We start from the raw sequence: 8,565 nt of genomic DNA, 5'->3' as shown, positions 1-8,565 counted from the left end.
ATAGTTTGAAGCTTGGAAGGGTTCAGTTTGAGCTCATTTCCCAGTCTTCAAAATCAATATTTTGATTGCTGACAGCTTCTTCACCAGATATAGGTGACAGTGTCACTAATATTTGATTGTGTATAGTACTTGCTCTGCAGTAAATCGCTGAACCATATCAAGTTTTGCTGATGATACTACAGTACTTCCTATTCTTGTTTTCTGCCTGCGGTAACTACGAGTGTAATGTCACTTCATCTTTGTATCATACATTGTCACCTTGTGGAATAAAGATGACTTGCATTCATTCAGTTCTTCAAAGTTTCAATTATTTTAGTGCAGTAAAATATACTTTACTGTTGCCCTATACAAGTATTACAAAAAAACATGAATGCATGGGAAAACAGACATTATTTTAGCATTTTCTTAGTTTTTTCTCCTTTTAATGTTTATAATGAATTGATTAAGAATTCTAAGAAAGTTGATGTCTAACTGAATGAGGAGGGTATGATGTCCCATGCACGTCAACAATATTTTGTTGATCTTAGAACAACATTCCTGTCTGAAAATATAATCAGAACCCTATCCCTAAACCTAACCCTAAAAGTCTTTCAAATCCGAAGGAAAGGTGAACAACACTGGTGTAGAAAGCACCAAACCCTGGTTGTAAGCCTAAACCTGACATAAACTGTAAACTTGTCTCTCAAATCTGATTGATTGATTGATTGATTGATTGATTGATTGATTGATTGATTGATTGATTGATTGGAATGAATCAAAGATATTGATCCAGGAACGTGTTGAACTTGATGAAATCAGGTTTTGCTATTAAGCTCACTTCAAACCATGTTGAAGAAAGGTGTGCTTTTCATTTTCTATTGTTTTTTAACATGGAAGATAATAAGACAGGTGACAATCTATAGGCCAATATTAGAGGGTTTTTTTAAATATATCATTTATATTACATATAAATATAAATTACATATACATTATTTGTATATTATTTGTATTTATACATTTATTTTATTTAAAAACATTTATTTTACATTATGTAATTTATTTAATGTAATTTAGCAAATCTTAAAATGAATATTATTCTATTCATTTTATCATACTGTGGCCTATACATTATTATTCACTCATAGTATTTACATTTTTTTTTTTTTTAAAGATTTAGAAAAAAAAAATGGGACATTATGAACATTCAAATAACATTAAAAAGTTATGTTTTCATAACTTAATGGGAAGTTGAATGTAAGCAAAACGTTCTTAGGACATGTTTTTGTTAACTGTCCATAAACAGGAGAGACATAATAAGGGACCAGAATATGACATTAGAGACCTAATCACACAGAACATCCTAAAAACTGCATACTGTAGCAACACCTTTGCAACCACTCGCATTGTGATGGTAAGTTTTGCAAGTTTTACGTAAGTTTTACGGACAAACATTGCAAATGTAAAATTCGATGTGGCTGTCCCTTAAATCGTCATAAACTTTGCTAAAAAAAAAACGTCACGCTATGAATCTCTGTTAAAAAAGAAATGTATTTGGTCGGTAAACAAGAATATAAGCATTCTCTGTTTCAGATTGGTCACAGAGCATTCCCTTCTTCCCCAATGAATCCCTTACTTCCTCACCAGGCAATAAAGGACTATGCTGAAAAATGTTTGGAATTGCAGTAAAGCGGCTCAGAAGGTGACCATCTCTAGTCATGAAACCTTAGGCTTTCTCACTAACTTACAATAAGATGCCAACCACATAGAGAGCATGGAGACTTAACTGCCTCTTTAAAGTTTGAAGATCTACATAAATGAATTTATGAGGACATAAAAGGTGGATTTTTCATACTTTTTTTTATAACAGTTCTGAGTTAGCTAAAAGACCAACAAAAATAAAGAAAATATGTCATTGTAAAGATGATCACTGTTTGGCCTGTCAAAAACAGATCAGCTAATTTCTGAAAGACTGAATTGTGCAACATCAGTGCATGTGGAACGAGACAAAGAGTGAGAGAGTGGTGCCATAAACTAGAGGATGATTCACTTTACAGGCATTTTTGCTTATTTTTAAACAATAAACAATTTTACAATTAATATGAATGGTACCCATGCATAGAATGAAGAGAGTTTGAGAAAGGCAGAGGACGAACCTCATATGATGCACATTAACCCAACTCTAAAGACTAATAAAGACCTTGAAGCTATAAATTAAAATCAGATGATCATTATTCATCTTGGTGTGCTAACCATTAGTCCTCATCTACGATCTCCCTCTGATCATTGAGAATGACAATCGTGTCAGGAAGGACAAAGAGCCATGTAAGCGCAATTAACTCCATAGCCAACAACAAAGACAACAACCACATCTTTTTCATTTTCAGCTCGGATGATGGCATTACATGAGCATGCGAACACACAGACCAGCTCATTTACACATGGCTTAGAGATCACTGCTCTCATGAACCCAACAAACAGGCCAAATGAGATCTAGGGTGAAATTTTGTTTAAAAGTGAGCAGCATCACACAGGCAAACAGTCCAAACATGAAACAAGGTCCAAAACACAGGTAAATCCAGGGAGACAATCAGAAGACAAAGACACAGGGAACCAGGATAACGCTCAGAAATGCAATGTAACACTAAACAAGACTTCGCAATGAGTAAATGTACACACAGGGTTTAACCCTCAGGTGCTCTTCGGTCATTTCTGACCGAAAAATTTTCTGTTTTAAAATTTTAAAAATCATAGCTTCATCGGAATGTTACGAAACTTGGTGACTTTTATGGCATTGGGTGTGAACACACAAAAAAAATTGAGGTCATTATCCGAGCATGCTAAGTGGTCGTAAAAAAAATAGTCACGCTTGTGCTCTTCGGTCAAAAATGACCGACCATAGGAAATGAATGGGAAATTGACAAAAACACAAAAACTTTGAGAATTTTTGTGTGTACAATCTACAAATCGGCCACGATGCAGAAAAAAAGTGCTCAGCATTGAAGGGGTGACACTCTAAAACATCAAGAGTGCAAAACAGACATACCCACCCCTACACACACACACACACACACACACACTTTTATACACAAAAACACCAATAAATTGTGATTAAAGAAATCTGTTTTGAATATTTTAAAATCACAGCTTCTTCAGAAAATTACCAAACTTGGTGACTTTTATGGCATTGGGTATGTAAACACAAAAAAAAATTGAGGTCATGATTCGAGCAATTTAAGTGGTCGTAAAAAATGAGTCACACTTTTGCTATTCTGTCAAAAATGACTGACCCATAGGAAATTAATGGGAAATTGACAAAAAAAAAAAAAAAAATTATCTGAATTTTTCTATGTACAATCGACAAATCGGCCACAATTCTAAAAAAAGTACACTGCAGGAAAGGGGTGACACTCTACAACATCTAGAGTGCAAAACAGACACACCCACCAACACACATATACAAATACACTTTTATACACATACACACCAATAAATTTTGATTACAAAATTATGTTTTGAATTTTTAAAAATCACAGCTTCATCGCAATGTTACGAAACTTCGTGACTTTTATGGCATTATGTATATGAACACACAAAAAAATTGAGGTCATGATCTGAGCATGCTAAGTGGTCTTAAAAAAATAGTCACACTTGTGGTCTTTGGTCAAAAATGTCCCCCATAGGAAATGAATGGGAAATTGTAAAAAAAAGTTTTGTTTTTTGTCAATTTTTTTTACAAGAAATAGTTTTTGAGATTGTTTCAACTATATATTCAACTAGATGTAGTCCATGGTAGGAAAGCAATTAAGGGTCAGTGGTTGTGAATATGTAAAGATTTAAAAAAATTAAAAGACATTAATTCACACATGTTCAGGATTGCAAATCAGGCATTGAATAGAATGCTTAAAAATATCAGTCTTCAATTTTGAATGGGATTTTTAAATCCCAAACATCAATGTTGCAGCACCATTGATTCATCATGGGACACTGAGCATGGATTTTAATACAAAGCCTGTGATACACTATTGAGTTATGAGGAGTGTGCAGTCGATTGCTCCCCCCAAAACAGACAACAGATTCCTCCACATAAGATTTATGAATTCTGAGCAAGACAGGACATCTGTTTTTTCATCTCCCTGCTTAAAGATGTTCCAGTCTCTTGATACCAATTTTTACTGTCTAATTGCTTTTGCTCTCTTCAAGCTGAACTTGAATATTACTCTGTGTTTAAAGCCATTAAACATTTGTTTCACTTCCAATGCTAATTTGTCATCAGAACATAGTAACCTACGCAGTGTGCTCTTACGATAAAATACTGGGTTAGTGAGTCATATGTTGTTGATTCAGTAGCCGCTCTTATGGATTGGGTGATTTCATTCAGTGGAGGATTCGTTAGACTAATTCAAATTTGTTCTCCTACATTTGTGACAGTTCATTTTAAAGAACCGGATCATAATATGTTTGTGAACCGGACTAAACAGGTTATGCTGTTTGGTTGTTTTCTCGTGCAGGTGTGCTGATGCAATTCGGGAAACATTGCTGTGATCAATGGCACACTATTGGGGCTTTGTTGTGTCATAAATATGTAGAGTTAATACCATACCTAGTTACACCAACCACAAACTTATTAAGCTGATTAATTATTTAAGCAAAGTTTTACGTTCGGCATGAACGCACCACCGTTGGAATAACGGTGGAATAAGGTCTCAATACGAGACCAATTATTTTTCAATATGAGACCTATTTATTTTTTTTATTTTCTCAATTGGTCTCAATAATTGGTCTCATAGAGTGGAAGAATTGGTCTCATATTATTTCACTGTATGAGACCAATTATTCCACTCTACTACGAGTTGAAAACCATCCGTTTACATGCGTAAAGGCCCATTTACACAGATAACAAAAACTATAAAGATAACTAACATGTTCTGTTTTTATTGTATACTGTATTTCTTATGTTTATTTTTAACTATGTTTTACTGTAGCACTTTGAGATTTGGTGTCAAATGTAAACTGCTTTACAAATAAAATGTATTATTATTATTATTATTATTACTACTATATTAGCACCCACACCAATGGACAACAATGTTCTGTTTATTAAAACGCATGCCGCAGTTTTGTTGTCAGCCGCATTGAATGCTAATGCTCTTTAAAGTCGGGTGGATTTTAGATTGATTTGATTAAACATTCGTTTAGGATTGATCTATTTTTAGAGTTTATTGCGAAAAAAAACATGCTGTTTTATAAGAGAGGTCACAGACAATTGCACTTTTAGTTTACGTTTATGGCCCTATATTTGGCTTTTTTAGGTTTGAATTGTGTATTTAGTGCAAGAATATTGACTGTTTTAAAAAAAGTTTTGATTAACCATCTCCAAGATTTCCATTGGTCGAGGCAAATTTTAATCTAATTACTTTTCTACTTGAACATGCAACGCATTCTCATAAGGCGTTATATACGATGCACATGGCACCCTTTAGTGTCAAATGAGACGCTTGGTATGGTATGGTAGGTTTAGGTATGGGGTAGGGTTAGGGTTAGACCACTAGGAGGCGCCTTCTGGCCCATATATACTGTATCTGCATCTTAGGCGCCCTTTAGCGTCAGTTAGATGACGCCCTAGGATCGTGTGTAACCCTACCCCTACCCCAGACCTAAACCTACCCGCGTCATCTAACTGACGCTTTCCTTTAGCGTCAGTTTGATGACGCTGTAGGATCGAGTCATGTAACTGACGCTTAAAGGGCGCCTAAAGCGTCAACTATTGAAGCATGGTCAAAAGGTGACGCCTTGGGGTGAGAATGTGTTGGTGCGTTGGATGTTTAACGCTTTGGCAAAAGCATCGTAAATGTCTCCTTGGGATGAGAACGGGCTCAAACATGAGAGGGTCACTGGAATACGAGAAAGAATTCTAACATTGAAAAAGTTACGGCTCATTTACACGATGGACACTTATACTGTTCAATCGGGGGAAAAGTACCGTTACTCCCAGGGGTTGAAATCGCCTTCCTTTGAATGGGTGGTCAGAGTACCGGCAACATGTGAGTAGAATCTGTTATTTTATATTTTTATAAGAGTCTCATTTGTTCTCATTGCACATTTCACACCATGCAGCTCAATCCATATGTTGCTGTACTGCACTTGATCGAAATTAGGGCTATGAGATGGTTAGTGGCCAGAGAAAGTCCATCATAGTAACCTACGGTATGAGAGCCAGGTTGATCTGGCCACTCCTTGTCTGTGTGCTTCTGTTCTCTGTGAGTTAGGATCCAGCCTGAAGCCAGCTGGCTTGGATTCTGGTTCATGTGGGCGGCAGTAATGCAGGCAGCCAGCACATTTTCATTCAATATAAATAAAGAGATTGGAGGGAACTCTGCCGTTTTGTACAGGCGGTCATATATTCAACATTTAACCGCATCGCATGTAAAACTACAAACCCAGATTCGGGACCTCTCTTGGAAACAGAACATTCAGCGGAAAAAAAAAAGTGGAAAGAACGATCATTCCAGCCCCGTCGGGCAAGAAGTGGTTAAGAGACCCGCTGCCAGGTACAGAAATGAAACTGGTCTGGATCTGAACTGAACTAATTTGTCAGCACTACCATCTGTGCAGCTCTCGGTCTCTGGCTCGCAGACAGGCTTCAGCGGTTGACATCCTACTCCAGTCAAAATGCTTGGAAGATATGAGTGTTTCTCATGATTTGGCCTAGGGGAAGCTCTGCTCCTACCACCCACTTAGTGATCTCAGCGCTGGACATGGCAGCCTTCTGCCAATACCCCTTCCATCATTTTGGTCCCCTCCGCCCTTGCTATTTTCTCACATTGGCTCCTTTTCCCCCCACATTCAACAACTCTCTTATTCCCCCACCTGATCGTCCATTTTGAGCTCAGGGAAAAACACACATGGTTTCTAGCACAGGCATTAAACCACATTTTTCTGTGTGTTCTTTATTCCTATTTGGATGACCAAAGAAGTTCCGCTCAGACCAGATGTATTTTTATGTAATGACCAAAGGAATCTGGCCCGAACTGACCTAAATGTACTTTTGGGAGAATAAACATTCTGTGACTGTGTGTGTGTGTCCAGTCAGTCAGAAATGCGTGTACATTTATGGGATTTCATTTTTAAATCAACCCCTTTGCAATTAGAACATCACTATCAGATCATCGATGGCCGGTTTAAATGATGCATTGAGATTTAAAAAATAAAAACATAATCAATCCAAGAAAAAATGGCCAATGTAATTGTGTTATTGTTGAACATTTTATATGCATTCACACATGAATGATTAAAATGAATTATTGCAATAAATATTTGTTTGACTTGGTAGTGTGCATAGAGGTTTTTCTGTGCAGCCTTTCCATTTGGTGAGTGAGCCAGAGGCACCACCCAACTCTAAGAAAAACACACACATGCACGAGCACACACACACACACACACACACATGCAAGTTTGTGAAAACCACAGGGGTGGTGAGCTCTAATCTGGAGCCATAGCCCACTTTAAACACATTCCCCAAGTTATAGACTCTGCCTCACACCTTTCGCAAGAACACACAGTCTTTCTCTCTATCCCTCTTTCTCCACATTACAACATGTAACATACCAACACACACACACACACACACACACACACACTAATGTGGTACCATTACCTCTGTTTAAACAACTGTTGTAATTCGTCTGCTCTGCATCTGCTGAGGTGGCCTCGAGGAATCACTGTTCCCTAAAACCAGCTACATAGCCTCGGACCTCCGTGCATTTGTTTTTGCTTCCAGGGGGACAGCCGCATGCACAGACCCCTGACTTCTTGACTTCTTGCTGCTGGTATGTGGTCGACTCCAGATCCTGCTCTCAGCTGACCTTAAACAGTCTTCCCATTGTATGAGGCTCAGAGTTTACCTCGTTGTGATTGGCCATGTCACCTACTAAATGAAATGTGTGCATAACATCATCTAACTTTTGCAATTGAGGCATTTTTTTTTAGGGGAATTAAATGTGGAAGACATTGTGTAGCAAACATCAAACACAAAAAATTATACCTGTACTGTACACATATGCAGCAATTCAGGTAAATCCAAAGATAGCCTATATCTCACAAAACCTGTAAAAAAAAATAAAAAAAATAAAAAAATTAAAAATTAAATAAATAAAATAAAATAATCTACCCGTTCTATGTTCTTCCTTTCACTGATAGAAATGCTCCCACATTCAGGTGTTTTAAGAAAAGGTTAAATACCCTTAAAACACCAGTCAAAAACATATTAAGATATCTTACAACGATTAATGTGACCTATGCATTTTAATTGAGTGTTGAGTTGATTAATGTTAGTTAGTTTTGTACTGTACCCAGAGTTCAGTTTCCTTTGTCTTTGCTCATCACCTGCCATGCTCTTTGATTTGCCTTCATGTGTCATGTTGATTATCTCGTTTAGTCTGTGGTGTGTCCCAGTATATTAATAGCCCTGTGGTTCAGTGTTTTTCAGATCTCATCTCACAAGGTGTTGTTCCCATTTGTTTGTTTTCACTAAACATGGCCTGCAACTAGATCCATCAAGAACATTTTAGAACTACTGTGTGACAATTA

This window comes from Pimephales promelas, chromosome 14 (genome assembly GCF_988280905.1).
Source record: "Pimephales promelas chromosome 14, fPimPro1.hap1.1, whole genome shotgun sequence".
NCBI lineage: Eukaryota > Metazoa > Chordata > Actinopteri > Cypriniformes > Leuciscidae > Pimephales > Pimephales promelas.
The sequence above is the reverse complement of the archived record's forward strand: the minus strand, read 5'-3'. Positions refer to the sequence as shown.